This window comes from Lycorma delicatula, chromosome 6, assembly GCF_047948215.1.
Source record: "Lycorma delicatula isolate Av1 chromosome 6, ASM4794821v1, whole genome shotgun sequence".
Classification (NCBI taxonomy): Eukaryota; Metazoa; Arthropoda; class Insecta; order Hemiptera; family Fulgoridae; genus Lycorma; species Lycorma delicatula.
The window spans coordinates 134762065-134786044 of record NC_134460.1 but is presented as its reverse complement, the minus strand read 5'-3'; the positions used below and the strand labels follow the sequence as shown (position 1 = coordinate 134786044).

Here is a 23980-nt window from a genome sequence, read left to right as displayed (position 1 = left end):
TGTAAATCATCCAACGCGTATCTCTTTTAGGAAGGCTAAGTTTAAACCTTTTCACTTTTACGAATGTGCAATCCTACTTAAAATTTAACATTGAAACTGTTGCTTAGCTCTCCTGAAAAGTTGACTTTTTCACATTCGTTACTTTAGCATGGTGGGGACGATATATATGTTTGCTTCATCATGGTAGTTTACTCAAGGTAAAAAAAGGATAGTTGTACTGGAAAAGGTGATTCATAAATATACCTGGTTATACCTGGAAATTATCTTTGTCATCTTTTAGAAAGTACGAGTATATCCTGTTGAAGATATTAAAGAAAACATGTAAGTTTATTGCAGTAATTAATGTAATAAAATAAAAATATTACATGGTAATTTTAAGCAATAAAATTATATTTTACTTAAAACATTTAACGGTTTGACCTGCAGTACGGTATAAAATATATAATTATGTAATTACTAATAATTAAAACATAAAGAAAATATATGTAAACAAAAGTTTTATACTATTGATACTGAAATATGTAATAGGACGTGTGTTAACATTTATTTGAGAAAGTTTTTTAGTATAACCATATCGTAAAAAGCGATCAATCATTAGATCCAGTCTATTTATTGTGCTTCATGTTCTAGTAAGAATTTACATAGTTGGCTGTTCTGGATTAATGCTGTTATGTATAGCGAAAGCGTCAACGTATAGTATGTAAAACCAGAATAACTTTTTAACAACTACATCAAAGTAGCTAATTTTGAAGTATGAATTTTAATGGCAAGAAATTATGCTTAATTATTACTAAAGATATTATATGAATAAAGTTCTCAGTAACTCCTTGGAAAATCCTTGGCTACTAGAATAATTTTATTTTTATTATTTTTCAACAAAAATTACGCTTTTTTAATGTTACAATTATTATAGGCATTTTTAAGTAGATTTTTTTATTATTTATTTTTTACATCGAAAGGAGTAGAGAATATATACAGAGTTAATGTACCAAAACTGATTTATTTAATATCATGTTTTTTAATGATAAAATATTCCGTTATTTCCTTGAAGCTAATCATTTATGTAGCCTACTAACTTATACGATTTTTTTATATTAAATTACGGTCAAGTATTGTAATTTATTTGGATCATGATAGCTCAGTTGTCTTTAAAAAATATATATTTTATGAATAGTTCAATAGACTATTCAATGATATTCCAAACTAAATTTTTAATCCTAAGTTAAAAAGTTCAAGTTCAATGCAACCTGTGTGTTAGGACTGATAAAAAAAGTTAAAAAATAATATAATTATTATAACAAAAAAAAAAAAAGTTAAAAATAATATAAATTGTTTGCGTTCCCGTACAGAAGGGTGACAGTTCGAGGTCAGGTCGGAGTTATATTTAACGCTATCTATTACGTAGTTGTATGTATAGCGGTATACAGCACTTTTATACTGTCTCCTGACCATTTTCCCTAACAATCCATATATGAAACAAGAGAGAACACAATCGCCTACGTAATTTAATTTAATATCAAGATATTCAGTTTTTTTGGAAGATAATATAATCAGAATTATAACTTAAAACTTTGTATACTTAGGATATTATCTCATTATTTACTCCTGTTTTTTTTTTTTTTTTTTTCAATTAAATTCCGTCATATTTAACCCTAGGAATATTATTTAATCATACTAACGTGTGTAAAAGAAATAATTATTTTATAATGCGTTACTAGAGAAATGTCCAAACTAATAAATAGTCATTAAAATGTGGTTTGCATTTCGTTATGAGTAGTAATGCTGTTAAACAAAAAATAAACGTAGATAAGTTAAATTTTGAATGTAGACAATTTTTAGTAAGTATTTTATGGTAGTTGAAATAAACTTCGAAGATTATTTTAACTGATTTTGCAATTTACTAAGCTAATTATAACAGTCACAAACATCTTATAAACATGACGTTACTGTCTTATTGACTTACAAATTCATTTTATTCTTGACGACCGACTATTATAAACATAACAGTTTAATGTTAAAAACGATTATTGATTTGAATTTAAATTAACATCCCTGAAGATGAAGTAACAGCTCCGAAAGTACTAGGATACTTTTTAAATTGTTGGTTAGTGGAAATCTGATTTATACAATTGATTTTACAAGCTTCATTTAATAAAGTACATTATTTAATAGTGTAGATTCTTTTGCGATACTGAATGAATATTTCGTAATTGTATGATGTATAAATGCAGGTCGTAGGTTTCTATGCGTATTCTGTATTACGTTTATTACCTACATTTTATATATATAAATACTCTTAGTAACAAGTAAAAAGAATCTAGTCTATCATTCTAGGAAATGTAGGTCATTTATTCATTCTTTTAAAGTTGGTTAATAACATCAGAAAAGAAAGGCATCATTTATGTATGTATAGCGGTACAATACTTTTAAAACGTTTCTCAAACAAAACAAAAATCGATACGCCTGTTTCTACTGTTTTTATAACTGGTTACTCTTTTAGGAAGTATTATTATACCTTAAAAAATTATTACAGATCGAGTTTAAAAAGTCAAACTCATCATCTGTGACCATTAAATCTATTTAATAATCGTAAACTTATGAACAGTTTTTCATTTATTAATGATACATACTTTAAACCTTTTTGGAGTGTGTTAAATCTTTGCATCAAGCTTTACATAATTTAATATCGAGAATTTATATCGGTGATGCTGAAAACATCAATGTTAGAAGTATTAACAATAAATTCCTTAATTTATTTTAAATAACCACAAAGTTATTAGAGGGGCGTTCACGAACTGCGCTTATCGATTTTAGCTCATGCTAGTTGCACCTGTAGAAAAAAGAATAGCGCAATCATTAATTCGTTATTAAATGTAAAAATATTTTTATTTTTTTAAGTTTCAAAATTCATCCGTATCGGAAAAGCATTGTTTCTAAACACCTAAATGGGCCGGTTTTGGAGCTAGTTTAGAAAGAACAACAAATTGCTGAAAAATGTTTCACCATGATTTGACCGAAATTTGATAAAGCCACCCACGTTTAAAAAATTTTGTAAATATTCATTTAGAATTTCTAGTAGGTACTTACATCAAATTTAAAATTGTTAACGAACGTTAAAATTAAGGATCCTTTAACCAGACGTCGAAATTCTTATAAAACAAAATAATTATTATGAAATGGGCAGACTATAGTTTGTGAAATTTTTAATAAATAATTTTTAAGGTATAACTTATATTTGGATCTGAAATTATATAAGTAAAAATTTTTCGTTTGTTATAATTTAGTATTAATCAAAGTATTTAGTCTTTACTTCCTTGTACGAAATTATTCCTTGTACGAAAAGGAATTATTGTGATCGCAAAAATTTCAGATTTCAACGGAAATATTTATTTAAACCATCCTTGAATCCATTTTGACTAGTTTCGGCTGACGTCTGTACTTACGTATGTATGTATCGCGCACAACTCAAAAACGATTAGTCGAAGGATGTTGAAATTTTGGATTTAGGACTGTTGTAACACCTAGTTGTACACCTCCCCTTTTAATTCCAATTGACTGAACCAGAAGTGTCTTAAAAAAAAAAACAAAAGCCAAAGAAATTTGGATCTTAACTGCAGTAATAAGCGTTCATTGAAAGCTTTTCAACGATATATAAGTGATACTTATTTTCATTGGTTCTAGAATTATAGCCAAATCAAATTTTAATTAATGTATTGTTTGGATAAGGCACTTAAGTTCGAATCAGACTTCATCTCCTTTCTTTTTTTTTAAATTTAAATATATTGATTTAATATACTGACCTCGCATTGTAAAAAAATTTTACGATGAATAATAATAATTCAATAACAAAAAATATGAAAAGAATTTTTTAATAAAATAAAATCTTATGTACTTTTCAGTTAAAAATATGTGTAAATGTAATTTATAGGTGTACAAGGAAGTCATGTGTTGTGCACATCAGTTTTTTTTTTAATTGGTGTTTTCGCATTATTATAGCATTAAGTAAATTAGTATTTATTTAACACAGGTAAACGGTACGCAGTTCCTCCGTTATAAAATATCCTAATCTAGGTGCAGTACGATGTTATGTAATGACTTTTACACCCAGGTACTTGTTGCGCGATTCGGGGCCGCCGAGATATAGACGATTGGCGTTGGCGATTGTAAAGATTGAGTTACTTATCTTTAAAATTAATTCAATTGAAAAAGAATTGACACAGATGTTAGCTGGTTTTCGTAGACCAAAGTTTGTTATTTTTATGTTTTGTCTCACTATTGCTTTCACACACACACACACACACACACACACACACACACACACACACACACACACACACACACACACACACACACACACACATAGAGAGAGAGAGAGAGAGTAAAAGAGACAGACAGAGTGAGAGAGCTTTTATTTTTGCACAAATACCAAGGTTGTGCTACTTGAAGGAAATATAAACATATTTTATTGAGAGAAGAAAATTGCTGGTTGTTTTTATTTAATTCTCTAATTTTTCAAACGATTTCAAAAAAATATATATTTTATTTCGATTCTTACCTACACTTGTAACTACTACCGTTACCTACTACTACTTGTAACGGAATGCACAATTTTTTATTTTGACATTTTTAAGAAAAGATTTTTACTGGTAGTGTTTTTCCAGATAATATAAACTGAAAATTTTTTAAACAAAAAATGGTTTGGTTTATACAGTGATATTTGAGGTTATTTTTAGGTTTTAAAATACCAAGATGGAAATTTTTTTAATTTATGAAAATTTTAAAAAGTCGAAATTTAAAAAAAATTAAAAACCTTTTTAAATTTTCTTTAACTTATCTAAAAATTAATTCTGTCATCAACATGATCGTCGAATCTTAAAGATTTAATTTGTGTATATGCCCCAAATTATCCTATTTTCATTTTTTGTTCACTTAATACCTTATGTAAGCTTCATTAGTTAACCTATTATTGTAATTTTATTACATTAATAAACCTGTTTTACTTACTGAATAAATATAATTTATTTTTAATCGTGCAAACCTATTTCACGCCCATTCGTCATGCGTATATGTGGGTATGTTTTTATTACTCTATGCTAGTAGTGTAGCATAAGTCGTAGTCATATTTCAAATTTAAAATACAATACGTACGGACTAAAGTATTTTTAACTATGCGGTTGACATTTACTGTAATAAATATGGATGGCTTAAATTTTTAGTCTAACTTAAACGGGACACACCTGTGTTTGGATATAAGTTAAAAAAAAGAAACAACTGTACTATAATCCGCGTTTATTATTTTTTTATGACTTTTTTTTAAAATTATAACTTGTTTTAATGTTATAAGCTTTATAATACTTATATTTACTTAAATCTAGTGTCTGTTTCAAAAAACGTATATTCCAATCTAATCTTATTTACATATTTGAAACAGTACGATAAAACCTGTAATTATGAACCTACGCCTACTTGTTCAAGTTTTGTTTTAATATACATTTAAATGTAGGCAATTGTTATGTTAGTAGAGAAAAAGGATTATGCTCTTATCTTGTTACAGAAGAGGAAGTGTTTTATTACAAAATGTAATCTTTTAAAACTTATCTCGTTTCTTCTACGTTGTAGGGCTTTTACAACTGTAAATAATAAAAAACATTTAAATAATAATATTTATTAAGAACTTCTAAGTAGTATATTACGGGGTAAATGAACTACTGATAATAATCTGAGGTAGGTGAAGATTGTGACTAATCTGTGATCACCATAGCAGAGTGGTAGCGTCTCGACCTTTCATCCTGAGGGTCCCGGGTTCGAATCCCAGTCAGACATTTTATCTTGCTACAGCACAAGCTTCATGTGGTAAAATAATCTTGCAATAAACAGAAAGTATTAAAATTTCTCGCTTATATTTTCTGATGATAAATTTTTTAAACTTTGCAGTTAGTTAGTTTTTATTGACGAAGGAAGTTAGGCAGAAGACTGAGTCACTATTTTCCAAACCACTTTTTTCTATTAAAGTTTTTGCAAATATCTTTTTGTCGTTGGTTTAATAGTAGAAAAAAATATTAGAAATAATTAAATTCTTTAGGAAATAATTAAATAAATTTATTTGTATTTTAGAGGGGATTAGAAAACGTAACTTGTGGATTTAAAAGGCTGAAACTTAAAAAACAAATTTATGAAAGGGGGAATCGCTTTAAACAACAGGCACCAAAGTCCTCATGTCGGTCCACAAAAAGTCCTCTCGTTGATAATACCAAGGACCAGTTATCCTCAGATAGTGAGAAAGATTAATCTTTCCACAAAAGATCTGTAGTACGAGACGAGTAACCCCACCAAAAGAAGGAAAGCTCTAAGAAATGATTTCCATTCTACGATACCTCCGGTGATTGAGATATCTCTACTCACTTGAACAACAATTTCTGTAGCTCTTATGCAGTATATTTCCAGTAATTTTGCGTGGAAGAGTTAGAATGTAAACGCAAAAAAATAGATTTTCTTTCTTGAAACTTTAAGGTTGATAGGAGAACAGTACTAGAGTTCATTAATAAGAATATTCTCGCTCATCTATTTTGTATTGTAAAAAGGTATTTTGACATGTGAAAATAATCCAATTGAACTGTAGACGATTCGTCTACATTTTTGTTTGAGATATGCATATTTTATGGTTTGGAACAGCGGATCCCAGTGATTTTAAGGACCATATTAGTTACTAAAAAGTAACTAATTTTGTTTACATAGAATCTTATATTTTTGCTATGTTGAAATTATATTTGTCTGTGCAATATCATATCCCTTGCAGCACTGATTTTATGTATAGTCTATATTAGTCGATAGTTTACGTAATCATTTTTAAGTTTCTTGCACAGGGAAATCTATCAATATAAAATGACTTCTAAAGAATTGATGTACAAACGGTAGTAACTATAAAAAAGCATTATTCTTGCAACCTTATAAAAAAAAAAGTTGTATTTATTTTTACCAGGGCATAATAACAATCAATTTATTTATAATTGTATTATATTGCTATTTTAATGTTTTGTATATCGGCAAGAAAAAGTAAACAGTAATAATTCATTCACTAACGAATGTTGAAAAACATATTAATTACTGTTGAGTATATATGTCTAGAGTAAGATTTTTCTTTAAGGCTCTGTGTATTAATCCGTATCCCTCAGAAAGATCCAATGGTTACTTAACACATACATACAATATACTTAAAATAGAAAAATAAAAAATGGGGCTAGTTCATTCTTTTTGTGAAAGTTATTAGAACCTGATTTTGTTGTTTGATTTGAAAGCTTTCGATTAGTTGTTATTGTACGTTTTATGTATTATAATCTTATACAATCAGATTTTATATTAATCTTTTTTTTAGAATTAATTAAAATACATAATAATTGTTTTGTTTTCCTTTTGCTTTCAGGTAAGGAAATGCTTCTGTTGAACACAACATGAATTCATCACTACTGATAAATTCTTAGGTGTAAGTAGAATTAAATTATATTTTACGACCGTAACAATTTAAGAATGTGTAATTATTGATTATTTAGTAATTGAAATTGTGGACAAATTTTTTAATTAAAAGTATTTTTCATTTCAAAATTAGCTACAGGTTTTATTTATTTGAACTTCTATACTTTCATTATTCCAACTGGTCTTAGATAGGGATTTCTTCTTTCAATTATTTTAAAAATTCTTAAATTAAGTAAAATATTTAATTATGAACCCTACAAAAAAATAATTAGATGCCTTTTATAAAATTATTTTCTGATTTTGGTAGGAATACACCCACTTCTGTATTTACGTACTTAAAACAGTAATATTACAGTATATTGAAATATATACATAAATTAGAGAGGTATTGTGTCGGAAGTAATGTGAAACTTCTATCTGGTAGGATAAAAGATTTGAACCAATTCAAGTGCCGGATTCGTTAGTCTGAAAATAAAAGTTCGTGATGGTGAATTATTTTGTTACTTATCAGTTGTTTAGATAAAGGTTTTTTTTGTTAATCACCCAACGTAGAATTAATATTAAATTTTTACAAAAAAAAAAAAACGGATCTTTTACAAATTACTTCCTTTGTTTAATAAATAAACAGTAAGACGTTTTCATTGGGTGATTGATGATGCAGAATGGATTACTCACTTTTCTTAAAAAAATAATCCGATGCAGAATGGATTACTCATCTTATTAAAAAATTATCCATTCATGTACCTGTAAAATCTTCCTGTTACAGACGATATCTCTCGTATTATTACGGCTAGCTGAGTATGAATCATACGGCCCTTTATAATTATATATTGTGAAGAAAATACTTGTACAAAATGGACATACCTTAACGCTTTCTCACTATCAAATTTTGCTTAAGCAATGACCAAGCGAAGCGAGATCATATTTTAATTCCATGTTTTAGTATTTTGTCTGTGTGACTCGGCTACTACCTAACAAGTTTTCTCATTTCACTAAAATTTTGTCTTTATTAAGCGAAACTGTCTGTATTTGTTGGTTTTTCATAAGATTTTCAGCTTTAAAATTATGGCAACTATGATGTCTTTCATCTTTTCAATTATATTTCTCACAGTGGCTACGCCTTGTATTCATTTTACTTTTTAACTTTTAACTCCATCATTATTTCTACCATTTTTCTCTTTTGCTCTTCTCCATTGTGTATTTCTCTATACACTGTCAAATACTTAATATTAGATTAGTTTTAGATCTTTTCACAAAAAAAAAAATGCAAAATTAAATATCTAAATACGTAAAACAGTATATAAATACGTAATTATAACTTCCCCGCAATATTGCTCTCAGTTATGTCCGGTGTGCCGGATATAACAGTGTGTACAATATTCCTTGTACAGTGAAATTATTGTAGCACCGGTTAAATCTTCAAAAATCAATTACAGTCAATAATTCCGTTTTGTACATTATCTTAATTATCACTTCATTAATTAAATGAGCGAGGTGTACTACAGAGCGTTCGTAAAGTGACGCAACTTTGAAGGAAAATGAATAAGTTACAATAGTAGATGAAAGTGGCCTTTTGAGATTCACATAATTGAATACGACGTTGCATGCTCTTAAATTTATATTGTAGCGTGTGTTGAGGAATTGCAGTGATAAATCATTCAATTTCGCTCTGCATCTAAAGAATGGTGTGCGGATGAGTTTTGTAAGCAGCATCCTTAAGGTATCCCGACAAGAAAAAGTCAGGAGGGGATAAATCAAGTGACCGAAGTGGCCACACCCTTTTCGAAATCACTTGTTTACAAGTTTAGTGTTGTTGAGCCGTAAGCACTGTCCTGCTGAAACCATGTGTACTCCAGCCGGTCTGCAGGTATAGTATATACAAATTGTTGCACCATCTTATGTAGCGCTCACTGTTCACTATGCCATATAAGAATGTCACGAAGATTCGCCTGCGTGACATTGCATGTCAAACACCCACCTTTTGTCCGAGCAACTGATGTGGATTACCCGTACAACAAATGCGTGAATTCTGTGTGCTCACGTATCCATCAAGGTGGAACCATACCTCGGCAAACCAAAACAAGTCGAGTTCTTTCCCATCTGGCATTATTGATGACATGAACCACTGACTGAATGCTACACGTTTTCCAGTGTCAACAGGTAATAAATAACTCGTGAACTACAGGAATTCTGTAATCTTGCACAGTGCCGTGTGTGCACTACCAACGGAGAGACCAAACTGGCTATAGGCGTCGCACAGACTTCTTGGGACTAACAGAATACTTGCACGTCGATCGACTTTTCTGGTGTTAACATTTTCGGTCGACCACTTTCGGATGCATATACCACATTCCCTGTCTCTTCGAACTTGTACAGCCCCATGATGGAGGACTTGTTTGATGTATCCACACCATACTTTTCTGGGAAGGCATTCTGGATCTGGGCATAACTGGCACATCAATATATTGTAAGACAATGAATATTCTTTGCTGCATTGTGTAACCGTTTTTACTTCAAATAAACATGCAACAAAAGAAGGCATCATTCTTCCATAAGGTTGCGTCACTTTTTGAACACTATTTAAAGTATTAATATATAAGTTTCTTTTCTTCTGGAAACGTTAGGAAAATAAAAATAAATTTCCATTGTTTTAATTTATATCACAATGTGGTGACCCAAGTTTTCACAGATTTAATTTTTTTCTCGCGGTTTTTGTATTTAAAATCATTTTCATAATATTATAACCGCAGAGATTTGAGACTTTTTATTACTTCGGTTTTTAATTTACTATGTTTATATATTAATCTTCTACCGTCCTTCTTCCGCAATTACATAAATTGTAAATTACGAAAGAAATAAAAACAAGGTAACTATTTTATTAGTAATTAAAGTTAGCACTTATAAATTTACAATAAAAAATTTCGTAATACTTTGGATATGAGTAAAAAAAAGTAGAATTGTTATAATGTTTTAACTATCCTTCGTGTACGGAAATCTAAGTTAAAAAACGAGTTTTTTTATATTTATTTACTTTTTTACGTTAAATAGGTTCTTTTTATAAGAATTTATTTATAAGAATAAGTAACTTGTGGTATTTTTATTAATTTTTTTACCAGTTATTTCCTAGATTATGAAAACAATCATTATTATTAAAAGCAATCACGGAAATTATTTAAAACCGCAAATATTTATTACATTTTTCAGAAATGAACTGAAATAGTTATAATATATGCATTAGGAGATGAGATAGCGACCGGTTACAGTTCTGAAATTTATATTAATAGGGCATTTAGTAACGATTTAGGTTCGTTTGCCACATCTCCTCAATTACAGCCTTTAACAGCTGTTACCCACCACCAACACATACAACAGTTTCCCACAAGTTTTCTTAGCGTATTTAGTTTAACTACTGAAATGGTAGGTTGGTGCATAGGTAGGTAGTAGTTTGAGGACAGTCAGACACAGACAATGTTAATAAAATGACCTCCAATGTTCATGGAAGAGAACACCACCACCTACTTCTCTTCTATAGCCACTTTCCCTGTTACGTCATTTCGCCGCCGGTGTGTTCTACTGCTGTTTCATTGTCCCTGTTTTTCCCCTTCAAACTGTCACGTGACCGAATGATTTCGTTTACCTTTATTCAGTATTGAATGCCGACCAAGATTTTCCCACAGTTTTATTTTTAATCAATATTTATATTTTTATTTTATATTGTTTAAATTATTTATTATGATGAAAAACGTTAAAAAAATGTGTTTTTCTTTCTGTATTTTATTCTGTTTAGATTTTCTTTTTCAATAATACTGTGTAATGTAAGAAGATTTCTCTTTTCTTTTGTAACCATTAAATTGTTCTCAATTAATTCGTTTCATTTTATTTAAAGAATATTCGTGTATTTATTTTTTGTTTTATCTTTTTATATTTTCTAAAGGAAATATTTAGAAATTAATTGATCGACTGAAACCAGGTCTCTGAAACATATCTCGGTAATATCAATTTATTTGACGAATACAAATAATTTTATCTTCAAGTAGTTGCACATTTCGATTTTTAAAAATCACTTTCAGTATAAAAACCAAATTAAATAAGTAAAAATTACGAAACAACGTACGGAAATTTTAAAGCAGTTTCTAGTTTCAAACATCTAAGGGAAACAGTAAAATACAACAGTACGGATAGAGCGACAAAAGAAGAAACAAGTTGAATAAATTATCCAATTCCTGACGAAAGATATCTTCAATAAAAAGAACCTTTCAAAAAGGGCCAAACTTAGACATTACACCATAGAGATGAGACCAGTGGTATTATACGGAAGTAAAACGTTACGCCCTGCCGATTTGGACCCGTTAAAGAACAGAGAGATGAACCACGAGAACAATCCAAGCCCCCTAAGAAAACAACAGAAGAATACAAAATGTAATCCAACCAAGAACTACATGAGGTATTCGAAAAAGCAAAAAGGAGATAGAGATTCCTGGGCTATGTTTACAGAACGGACGAACAGAAATTAAATAAACAAATATTCATTAAATTCTGGGAACATAAGAGCTACCATGGGTACCTACAACAAATGAAAAAAATTACAGAACCTAGGGATCCAAGATCAGTAAATGAAAGAAAGATAGAGAGCTATTCACTACAAAAAAATATACGAAGTTGAGTTTTACACGGTGAGAAAAGAAAAGAATCGCACCAAAATGAAGTGGTCGGAAGAGAAAAAGATCAAACTCGCGGAAGATTATTAGGAGAAAAGGAAACGAAACCAGAAGAAATGATATTTGCGGATAATTGACCTATCCGCAAAAAAAGTAAAAAAAAAAATTAAGTAAATAAAACCCAACAAAAAAATAATAAATTATGCAGCAAACACCATTAAAAGAAAAATGTCTTATTATTTATGAAATAAAAGTGAAAAAATATGGTTCATGAAAATAAATGAACCGCGGGATTTACAAGCAAGCTACACTGAATTAATCTGTATAAAAAGAACGTGGTCTGTCTGTTATATTATCATGTCTGAATCGCCGAACCGAATTTGATAGAAATCGCAAGATGGTTTTATTTTGACCCCGGTTGGCTTTTAGGCCATTAAAAATTCTGTGAAACCTCAGCAAGAAGAAAATTCAAAATCGTAAAATTATTGATAAATTATCGTATTTTTTGTGTTCATTTTAAGTACCTAATTTATTGATTCCACATTTTAAACCCATCAACCTTCTGAGGTATAAAATTCAAAAACTAATGGGCCGATTGATTCAGTATACCACGCATAAAATACATTTAAATGAAATATTTCCTGTTATTAAATTAATCTTCGTAAGTGTAAGTGTAAGTTGTGGTAGACATCAACTTAAGCCCAGTTTAACAAAAACGGTTGTATGAATTCATAGCATTATTAAGGATAGATATGAAGGATATCCTTCGGATGTAGCCGGGTACTCAGTTAGTTAAACATAAAGGCAAAAAAAAAGCATTTTTTTTTAATTAGACAATGGTGATATACGTAAAGCATTTGAGGTTAATAATGATGTTTGCCATGCAGCCAGTATTTAAGATGCTGATGAACGGAGTAAATTTATAAGGCTGAATAAATTTAAAAAAATGATTAATTTTTTGATTTACATTGGTTCTGGTAATCTATTGATACATATTGTATTGGTATAAGAATAATAATCATAGATCGAATAGTAAATTCTATTTTAATATTATAAAATATATAAGATCCTTAGTTAGAAGACACACACACATAATTTAGTTGAGTATTTCCGATCCCAAAAGGAGTAGTTTTGCTCTATATTTTTTTCCCCTTTAAGTTGGGTTGAGGTTACCAATATTGCCACCACCGTTCTATAAACAACGCGAATATTCTCTCTCACTCCCTCTCTCTCTCACACACACACACACACAGAGAGAGAGAGAAAGAGAGAGAGAGAGTGTGTGAGAGAGATTCGCACACATAGAAAAAATTATATTTCCGATTACAAATCTAAATAACTCATCTCCAGAACATTCAGATACATGAAAGTTGCATCAATGGAAAGGGATTCTCAAAAGTTTTCGGTGATTGGTAGAGCTGTCGTTTAGTTATTGATTTCGTCGCTAGGGCGGTAGGTAAAACCCACCGGGTTGGTCTAGTGGTGAACGCGTCATTCCAAATCAGCCGATTTGGAAGTCGAGAGTTCCAGCATTCAAGTCCTAGTAAAGCCAGTTATTTTTACACGGATCTGAATACTAGATCGTGGATACCGGTGTTCTTTGGTGGTTGGGTTTCAATTAACCACACATCTCAGGAATGGTCGAACTGAGAATGTACAAGACTACACTTCATTTACACTCAATACATATCCTCATTCATCCTCTGAAGTATTATCTAAACGGTAGTTACCGGTTGCTAAACAGGAAAAAGGAAAGGCGGTAGGTAAGAAAATGGCTGCCATCAAAGTCAGGAAGTTTTTGTGTGCTGGATTTTAACGTCTGCCATTCACTGTGCAAAGTAATTTTAGAAGGATGTTCCTTGAAGATTTACCCAGGAGCCCAGTTTCGGTAAATGGTATTCTGACTTTAAAGCAAGGGGATGCATCTGTTAGCGAAAGTTAATCGGCCGCCAACCAGTAAGTTAGGTAACTGTGAAGTGGGTGAAAGAGAGTTTCGTATGTATTCCACAATTGGAAGAGATAGATTAGATGTGCTGACCATGACGACAGTGAACGTTTGCGTTGGTCTCCAAGTTTTCTCAATCTTACGCCCTGTGTGACTTTTCTCTGGGGTTTTATAAAAAAAAACATGTGTCGGCCATCTTTACCGCCTACCATCCAGGATCTTCATGTTCGCTTGACAGAGGTCATTGCATTATTGGATCGTCCAATATTACAACGTATATGGCAGGAGTTGGACTACAGGTTGAATGTGTATCGCGTGACACAGAGAGCTCACATTGAGCACATGTGATTTGAGTTTGTAAACTAAATATAATAGAAAACCTTTTAAGCTTCCCTTTCCATTGATGCTGCTATCTTGTACCTGTGAGTGTTATTAAATGCGAGTTATTGAAGTTTGTAATCAGAAAGATCGTTTGTGATATACAAAATCATTTTACACACAAAAGTGAGTAAATATTCGATTCCCTCCATGTATATTTATGTTGGTTTGAAGATTAAACGTTAAATTTTTTATTATTTTATTAATGGTAACATTTTCTTGTTATTTTTCACTAGCATTGAAAAACGAAGAATTTGTTAGTATCTTGAATTTTATTCGTAAATTTAATATGTATATATATATATATATATATATATATATATATATAAAAAATTATTTATTTATTTTGAAGTTTATGAACCTCATCTACCTGTTTCATTCATCTTAAAAATTTAAAAAAATATAAGATAACTGGATTTTAAGATAAAAAGAGTGTGTTTTTCGTTAAATATGAACAGTATTATTAAAAAAATCACTTTTTTTTTTAACCAAAACCTTTTGTATAAATTTTATTTCTTGTATGTTCTGTATCTTATTGTCTGTCATTTTTGTGCATATATATAAAATCTAAGAAGCGAATTCTTATCCGTAACTAAAATTTAGTGAAAACCACCAAATTCAGCCATTAATTAATTTAATTTGCTTTGTGAAAAATGTTTCATGAAAGTATATTTTACCGTTAAAAAGATATCTCAAACAATTGATCTTCCCGTTTACTTATTCCCTTAACCCCCTCCCCACCCCCCTACTAAAACAAATTCTGTTTCTTTTATGGATATTAAATCTTAAAGGAAAATCTCATGAATTATTTTATTTAAAATATTCTTTAAAGTATTAAAATACGTAAACTTCTGCACACATATAAATCTTAAAGTGTCTTAAAAGTTAAATTTAAGACTGCTTAAAAATGTATATTTATACACAGGCGTATCATGAAGTTCTCCCGGGACTTTCATACCTATTCTACTCGTGAAAATAATGGAAAAAGTTCATATAAACACATATCCCAAAATGCTTCTTTTGCGAAGTTTCTAAATAAAATTTCTCTTCTTTGTTTAATTCAGCTTATCTTACACCATTTTGTTCAGAATTAAATTCTCTAAAAGTTTTCCTTAAAGGGTTTTGTGTTTATACCTATCTAACAAAGGGATTGTATGTCAAACATAAAAAACACAGTTTTTTTTACCCCAATTTATTAGATTTCACCCCAGATTTTTCATAAACTATTACAGATACGGTTCTGGGGCCTATTTTATTCGATTTCTTATGTCAAAAAAACATCCGAAATCAATACTTCCGCCCCTTAATTAACGTCCTAAAAATTTCAGTACGACCTCATTTCACTGGGGTAGCTGAAATCCGAGCGAAATCCTTCACTAGCCGTAACTCGTAAACGAGGCATTTTAGGACACATGTTTTTATTAATTTTTCCTTTATTTTCAAGAATTCAATAAGTTACGAAAGTCACGAGAGAACTTCGTGATACACCTTATTTATATTGCCAACATAATTATAAATTAAATGCTATTAATTATTAATATAATTAGATGAAATAATTCATTACAAAGCTTGTACGTAAGAATATAAATACGGAAGTTTGTACCGTATAAAAAATGCCATGTGTGACCGAAATTCAAACCTGAGACCTCCGGATGAAAGGCCAAAGAATATTTATTTTCATTAAAAGATATGATTTCAAAATCTTTATCACATTTTTACTGCATTGCACATAAGTTGCCGTTACTATTTTACATAATAATAATATTTCTTTGATAAGCTATAAAACGAAATGATTAACTAGCCAGGTCTGCAGACAGATTATCCTCAACAGCCTAGAGCGTTTAGAAGGGGCAGGATAAAATACAGAATGTAAAGAACTAATCTCGCAAACTTTGAAGCAGCCCTCTCGACGAAATTCAACCCCGAAGCCGAGGGCATTATAGAGAACCACTATTAGGGTGCACTGAATATAACAGGGAGATTTTTTTTATACCTTGTACATTAGCTTACAAAAAAATTTTATATTTATACAGAAGAAATACTGCAGGGATTCATTAAAAAAAAGAAAACGGTTTACTCTAGGCGAATAGGAAAATGAAGCGTTCTGATTTACGATATTATTGATAAATGTAAAAAGTTATGTGAATTACTAATATTTGAAAAAAATTAAGTAAATTTAGTAAAAAGATTTATAGTAAATGATTTGAAAAACTAAATTATGGCTTGCATATTAAACTCCCGTGAATGTTTAATAAAATATTAAGTATCCATATATTTAATTTCTATTACAAATATGTAAATATTAAAATCTTTAATGAAATCATAAGTGTGTGTGTGCGTGTGCGTGTGTACAATCAGGTTTTTGAAGATAGAATACATAGAAAATATTGTAAGATAAAGTAAAAATGATTTAAAGACTATGAGTTCAAAAATAATTAAGTATTCTTCATCTACATTAATTTTCATTATAAACAATTAATTGTATAAAAACAAGGTGCTAGTGAATTAAAAGAAACCACTCGTCTTTTTCCTGAAATTAAAATTTTATGTTGTACTTCGTACGATTTCTTTCATGAGTGGATTGTTTATAGTTTTTAATTAATTTCAGAATTGATTTATTAAATGTGTAGCCCAGAAACCTTTAATAGCAAAGAGGATACTTTAAACATAATCTTTCATGATATCGTTCCATTAAAATTTCGCTAAATTTTATTCAAATTCCTACCCGCATCGCTGTATGTCAATTCCGCTTCATTACGCCTTTCTTACACCCGTTGTTTAGGTCACTATATATCTTTAGTTGACTACCCAGAAGTTTAAAGATTGATGTTAAATACATTCCTTGAATTTAAATTGATATTTTTAGATATTAATATTATTGTGCCGAGGGAATATCAGGAATAATTTGAGAACTCTGGCTTATTTGCAAATTTCATCCGTTACTCGTTATTATAGAGGTACGCACCTGGTTTTATTTCTCTGTTACTTAAAAATCGTTCATTGAGTTCTTCTATGAAAACGTCACTGCCATCAAATACTTTGCCGAAACGCATCAATTATTAAAATTAAAAATAAATTCAAAATTATCACTTGGTAAAAAGTTCATTCGAAACCTTCAAATGGGCAATAAATTAAATGTTGCTACAACGTTCATTGTGCTATAAATAAATTTGGTACGATCATTCAGATTGAAATAAACATCTTAAATTGACCGTAAATTAAAAATTATGCCAGTTAACGTATAGTAATAATGACTAACCGTAAATAAATCATGAGACTAAACAGATTAAATTAAGGACTAATACGTACACTCATTTTACAATATGAACCTAAATCTTCGTTTCAATTTACCAGTACAGTTCCACTGGATCAAAGAAATTTTTTTATTTTTTTTATTTAGCCTCCGCAACCACTAACGTATTACTTCACAGGATGATATTTATGAAGGTAAATGGAGTAGAGTCTAGTACAATCTCAGGTCGACCATTCTTGAGATGTGTGTTAATTGAAACCCAACTACCAAAGAACATCGGTATCCAAAATCTAGTATTCAAATCCGTATAAAAGCAACTGCCTTTATTAGGATTCAAACCTTAGAACTATCGACCCTCGAAATCAGCTGATTTGCGATGACGAGTTTTACAATTAGACCAACCCGATTGGTGGATCAAAGTAATGAAGAGTAACGTCACAGCCCAGTCAGTAAGATATTCATCTAGGGTAGCCTAGAGTTTAAATCAATAATCCTCGTTAATACATACGTACCAATAAAAATTATCGTAACTTGGAAAATAGGAGATTTAAAAATTGAATAATATTTTTTTTAAATCTGTTAACTTTGTATTCAGGAATTTTGAAATGTTAAATGAGAATATATTTTAGTTTATAATATTTAAGTTAAAGATTTTATCCAAAAAAAAAAAAATACGGAACGGTGAAAAACAGAAATCGTTAAAAAGAGTTTTAATAATATTGAATTTTTAACAAGCTATGTAAATAAAGTAGTAGTGCATTAGTTTTATCGGTAGCTTTTTTAAATGGTCGTTAAAAATTATAACCGATAATAGTTGTATATTTTACAATAACAAGCATAATCAATATTGAATAATCTTTGCATATTCATTTATGCATTTTTTACGGACAAAAAGGTACCACCAAACAAAGGTTAATATACACGTACGTAGCTAAGAGGGCTATAGCCCCCGTCGAAATTTTCGGGCGATGGGTGCAGCCCCCATCGCCCAACAAAAAATTAATTTTTAAAATTTACATTTTCGAAATGTGTAACATCTCAAAAGTATTTTGAGATGATATCTGAGATCACAGAATTTGAGATAAATCGGTGCATAATCATGGTAATGATACGTAATGGGTACATAATCATCTCCCTAGTCGTTAATCCTTTCCTATATACCTTAACCCGCCGTTTTTGACGTGCGAGCGCCGCGCTCACTCTGACGCAATACTAATAAAAATAACTGATTCCTGGGGATTTCCCGCAAGCCAGAAATGCAACAATTGCTTATCGCATTCCAAACACATGCGTTCCAAGAATCTTCAAAAAGTTTTTGAGTTCTTTTGTCAGGTTCAGCTAGTCCTGAAAAAGTGGATGCACTAAAAATCTTAGGGATCTATTACGATAATAGATGTTTTGAATCTATCCTCCAAGCGGAGTATCTTATTTAGTGTGAAAAGATAGTCATTAAATTTAAAATGCGATCTAGAAGTGATTGAAGTATTTCATCGCTGCAATAAAGAATATTTTCCGATTATCCATTATCACTTGTAAGTTTTAGCGATTTCTGCCGGTAACAACATGTACTAATAATGAACGCTCGTTCTCCACAATGAAGAGTCAAAACGATTGCATGTAACATGTTGGGGGTGGAAGATTAAGTCCGTTACTTTGTTAGTGCATATAGATATTACTGTCAATCCTGATGAAGTTTTAGATATTATGGTGAGAAAGAAAAATCGCGCGACTAGCTTTCATAATAATTCATAACTTTTATTGGAATGTAAATGTGTGTGTGAAGTATAAATGTGGACTATGAAAAAAATTATATACTAGCGTTATGATTCTTATTTGCGTAGAAAATGATGTATTAAGTTTAATCAAATCATTGTATTTTTCAAATTCAATGAAATATATAAAAAACCGTTTCAATATAAAATGATTTTTATTATTATTTATCTTCATGAACTCCCTTTACCCCCCCCCCGCCCCTAACCAGCTACTTTCCTGATATAATAATTATATTACTTTTTATCATCTTATATGCAATTATAGAAAGGTTCTACTGATTATTTAAATGAAATATGTTGTTAACTTATCAGCATAACTAAAGACTGATAAGACTGATGTTATTTTAATTAGCTTCTACATTACTTTATTACTAGTGATTGTTAAAATAGAAAATTGAGCTGATAAATAATTAATAATCACATAGCTATTTATAGCTTGTACTTTATTATAGTCATTACTTTAACTGTTAGTTATCAAAATATATCAATTAAAATTTAATTGTGGGTAATTAAATTTTATTTATAAATTCATCATACACAATCAACAGCTGAAGTAGGGTTTGTAATCAAATATTTTTATTGGTCTTCCTTCCCTTACAGAATTTCATTATTCCATCTTTATTACATAAAATTTGACCCATCCTACTTACTATGTGTGAAATGTTTTCATTTTCTTCAAAGTAACTTTAGTTTAAATGGAAGACAGAATTGGTACGCTGGAATTAGGATAAAATATATTTAGAGAATTATTATTAGTAAATTTGAATAAACGATAATATTGGCATGTGAATAAATAGTGTAATTTAAAAGTCTTTTGACACTTAAGAAAAAATAATTGCACCATTTAATTTTCAAGGTCAAGCTGTCTGTTAGAACAAACTACTAGTAGTTAATACTTAAGTAGGTAAATTGTATTCGTGTAATTTATTCTGTTAGTAAAAAGTTTTATTTTTCATTTCTTTTTCAGTCTTCTCTATTCTTAATAACTGTAACATGTCAAGAAAAGTACATTTAAAAAAAAATTTTTTTTGTACATTTCTTTATAATTATTTGTTTTTATTCTTACAGTTAAAGAATTGAGTTTCTGTATTAAATATTGTTTGACATTTCATTAATCATTTTCTAATGCTTTATTTTGATTACCTTGACAGTAAATAAGTTTTTTTTTTTTTTGAAAAAATAAAATTCATAATAAGATTTAAAGAAGACATATATTTATGCAGTTATCCAATTTATTTATTTTTTAAAGATTTTAAAAGCTGTCTTTTTAAATTTAAAATAGCAATAACACTGATTCTTTTAACTTATATTTGTGTGTAGAAAAAAGGAATACCAATGATGTATTGACTTGAAAGTGGAGAAACTGTAGAGAGAATAAATAAAGGAGTCGTCAAAAAATAATTTTAAAGACATTATGAAGGCGTGGATTTATTTAAAAAGAGAAAAGCTCAGTTTTGAAGGTAAAAAGGTAATAAAATACTAAAGAAAGGGAATAATAAGAGATTAGATCAACGTAACATAATAATTGTAAGTGGCAGAGTTTCTTTAAGTAGTAAACTTAGAAAAATTGACATAGTAAGGTAGACACATTAAAAACACTTTGGCACAAGCAATGAAAGATTTGACGTCATAAATACTTTTCTAGTATTAAATAAAAATATATGAATTAGAAAAAATCTTTATAATATGATTATGGAACGCAGAAAGTTTTGTAACCAGTACAATAAGATGCAGTAGATTTGTGGTATTATTGAACAGTGATGGAAATTAGATTACGTTGACGTGTTGTGAAGAATGAAATAAGAATATCTTAGGAAAACTGGAGAAAAAAGAATTTGTGAGAAAATCATAGAGACGAATTGGTTGGTGGGTTATTTATTAAAAAATCTATTTTTAGTAAATTTGTTAATAGAATATGCGTATAGATAAAAAATTGAAACAAATTAAAATATAAAAACTGATATCTGAAGACGTTGTAATGTTGAACAAAAACATACAATAATTTTAAAACTGTGATTATTTTTTATATCTGATTGTAAATAAGGTTAATATTACAGAAAAGACAACGTTACAACAGAAGTATTGATTAAACTCTTTTAATATATAAGCTAAACATGTAAGGTTTAGCCTATTAAACCTATGAAGAGAAAAAAATAGTAGGGAATTTTTTTTATTCGTTTATTTATAACGTTTTATTTTTAATCTAAATTCAGTTGTGGTTGAGCTGTTGAAATGATATTAATTCTTTCAAATGAATAATAAAAAGAGAAACAAATTCGATGAATCCTGAATATTCAAATAAAACAAACAAATAAAAATAAAACCGCTAAAATGTGTTTTTCATTATTTATGTTTTATAATTGGACGCTGTTTGGAATTTTATTGAAATTCAATTTAAAAAAAAGAATGATTTTCTCCCTGTATTTTTATTTAATTATTAAACTGTATACTAATATATTTGATGAATATATATGAAAACCGCTTGCAATTGCAGTGTTTTGTACTCTTTTAATGGGATTCCTATTCATATCTTCATAACTTCTGCATCCAAAAAGTAATAAAAAATTGAACAAAATTCAATGTTTATTACTAAACGGACTACTTTGTGTGCGCGCGCGCGTAATATAATACACAGGATTAAAAGCCTAGTTTATCCTCTTTAAAAGAACATTTTGTTACTTTATTTATACGAGAACTATTCAGAAAGTAAGGAACGTTTCCACCTGACGCCGCCAGTCGCGTATATATTGGTGTGCTCGTGCTCGGCACCTCAATCAGCGTCCAGCCGTATCAACGGGAACATCTCCGCACTGCCTGTTTTTTTTATATACAAATTTGAAATGTATGCTGCAATCGAAAATCCCGCCAGTTGTGAGGTGCGGTCTGTGATTCGTTTTTTGTTGGAAAAAACTTAAAACCAATAGAAATTCATCGGAAACTGTGTGAAGTGTACGGGAACAACATAATGAGTGAAAGTTCTGTCAGGAAGTGGTGCATTCAGTTTAAAAATGGCCGAACAAACGTTCACGATAAAGAGAAGAGTGGACGTCCGAAAATTGTGACTGACGATCTGGTCTCCAAAGTTGACGAAAAGATTCGTGAAAACCGCCGTTTCACAATAATTGAGCTTTCTCTATGTTTCCCACAAGTTTCACGGAGTTTATTGTTTGAAATTGTTTCACAGAAGCTAGGCTACCACAAATTTTGTGCAAGATGGGTGCGTCACTGAGTGGTTGAGATCACAGGCGGCAGAATTCTATGACACAGGAATTTCAAAGCTTGTCAACCGCTATGATAAGTGTCTAAATTTGTATGGTGATTATGTTGAAAAGTAGTATTTTAGTCCCTCTTTCACATGTATATAATAAAAAGTTTTTCTTATACTTGGTTTTTTTAAATTCCAAAACGATCCTTACTTTCTGAATAGCCCTCATATTTTTAAACAATTTAAACAATTTTTAAACAATGTGATGTATCAAAGTACATAAATATCCATAAAAATCTGGATTTTTTAGTTTTACCCTTCACTTATTTTTATAAAACTTTATCTTGCCTTTAATTGCTATTATAACAAAAATGCTCTTTTTTTTATAAAAATTTTCTTCTCTTGTATACCCATTTTGGCACCATTTTTGTTAAACCATTCACCAAAACCATGCAAACGTTTTTTTCTTAATTTCCATTTATAAATAAAATTAATGTGCACAAAATCGATCTATTTTGGAGTTTTTCTAATAGGTGATAAGACGTATGAGGGTTTAATTATATGAGAATGTTAGAAAATTTTTTTTTTTATTCTTGATAGTGTACTGTATCATTTAGAAAAATTATTCCTTGAAGACCATTCTCAATATTATTTGAACAAAAACTAAATAGCCATAATTACCGTGGCTATTATATTCTAATATATATATATTTAGAATTACAGTCAGTTGTTTAGAATTACAGCGTAAAACATGTTTACAATTAAAGATATATAACCTTTGATAATTATTAAGAATAAAAAGAAATTACTAATTGTCATTTTGTCTTGGATAATTATTAAACAATCCCCGTAGACTATAAGGAAACCGTGGATTTCCTTATCCTAATGAAAAATCCTTAATGAAATCATAATGAAAAATCACAGGTTAAGATAATGTACATATATATTGAAACTGAAATTACCAAAAAAAGAAAACATATCAGATTTAATTCTCCCTTTAATGTTTTCAATCCCTCTCTTTTTTCTCTTTATCCTTTTTTTTCGTTCTATAAGAAAACTCTTACCTCATGTAGGATCTTTATGTACCCCCCCCCCCCATTGCTATTTTTACACAATAGAAACCTACTAAATATATATATATATTTTTTTTTTTGAAAGATGAGATAAGATGGGGAGATCGTGGATGTACTGCTAACAGAAATCACTTTCCTTTTCAGTATCATTTCTCTTTATGATTTACAATACATTCTTTTCAAAGTGGGATTATCCATTTCTTTATTATATAGTGTTATCATCCTA

At 29.6% G+C, this 23980-nt stretch overlaps 1 protein-coding gene across 5 annotated transcripts in view; it reads left to right on the top strand.

Moving 5' to 3' along the window:
* The window catches only part of Arl4 (ADP ribosylation factor-like 4), a 153296-nt gene that overhangs the window by 76598 nt on the left and 52718 nt on the right, over positions 1-23980 (top strand). Inside the window, exon 2 of one of the 5 annotated variants that reach the window (XM_075368573.1) lies at positions 7421-7480. The exons of the other annotated variants lie outside the window; for them this stretch is intronic. The gene's annotated coding sequence lies outside the window, so the exon portion shown is untranslated. The remainder of the gene's footprint in view (positions 1-7420; positions 7481-23980) is intronic. 5 annotated transcript variants of the gene reach the window in all.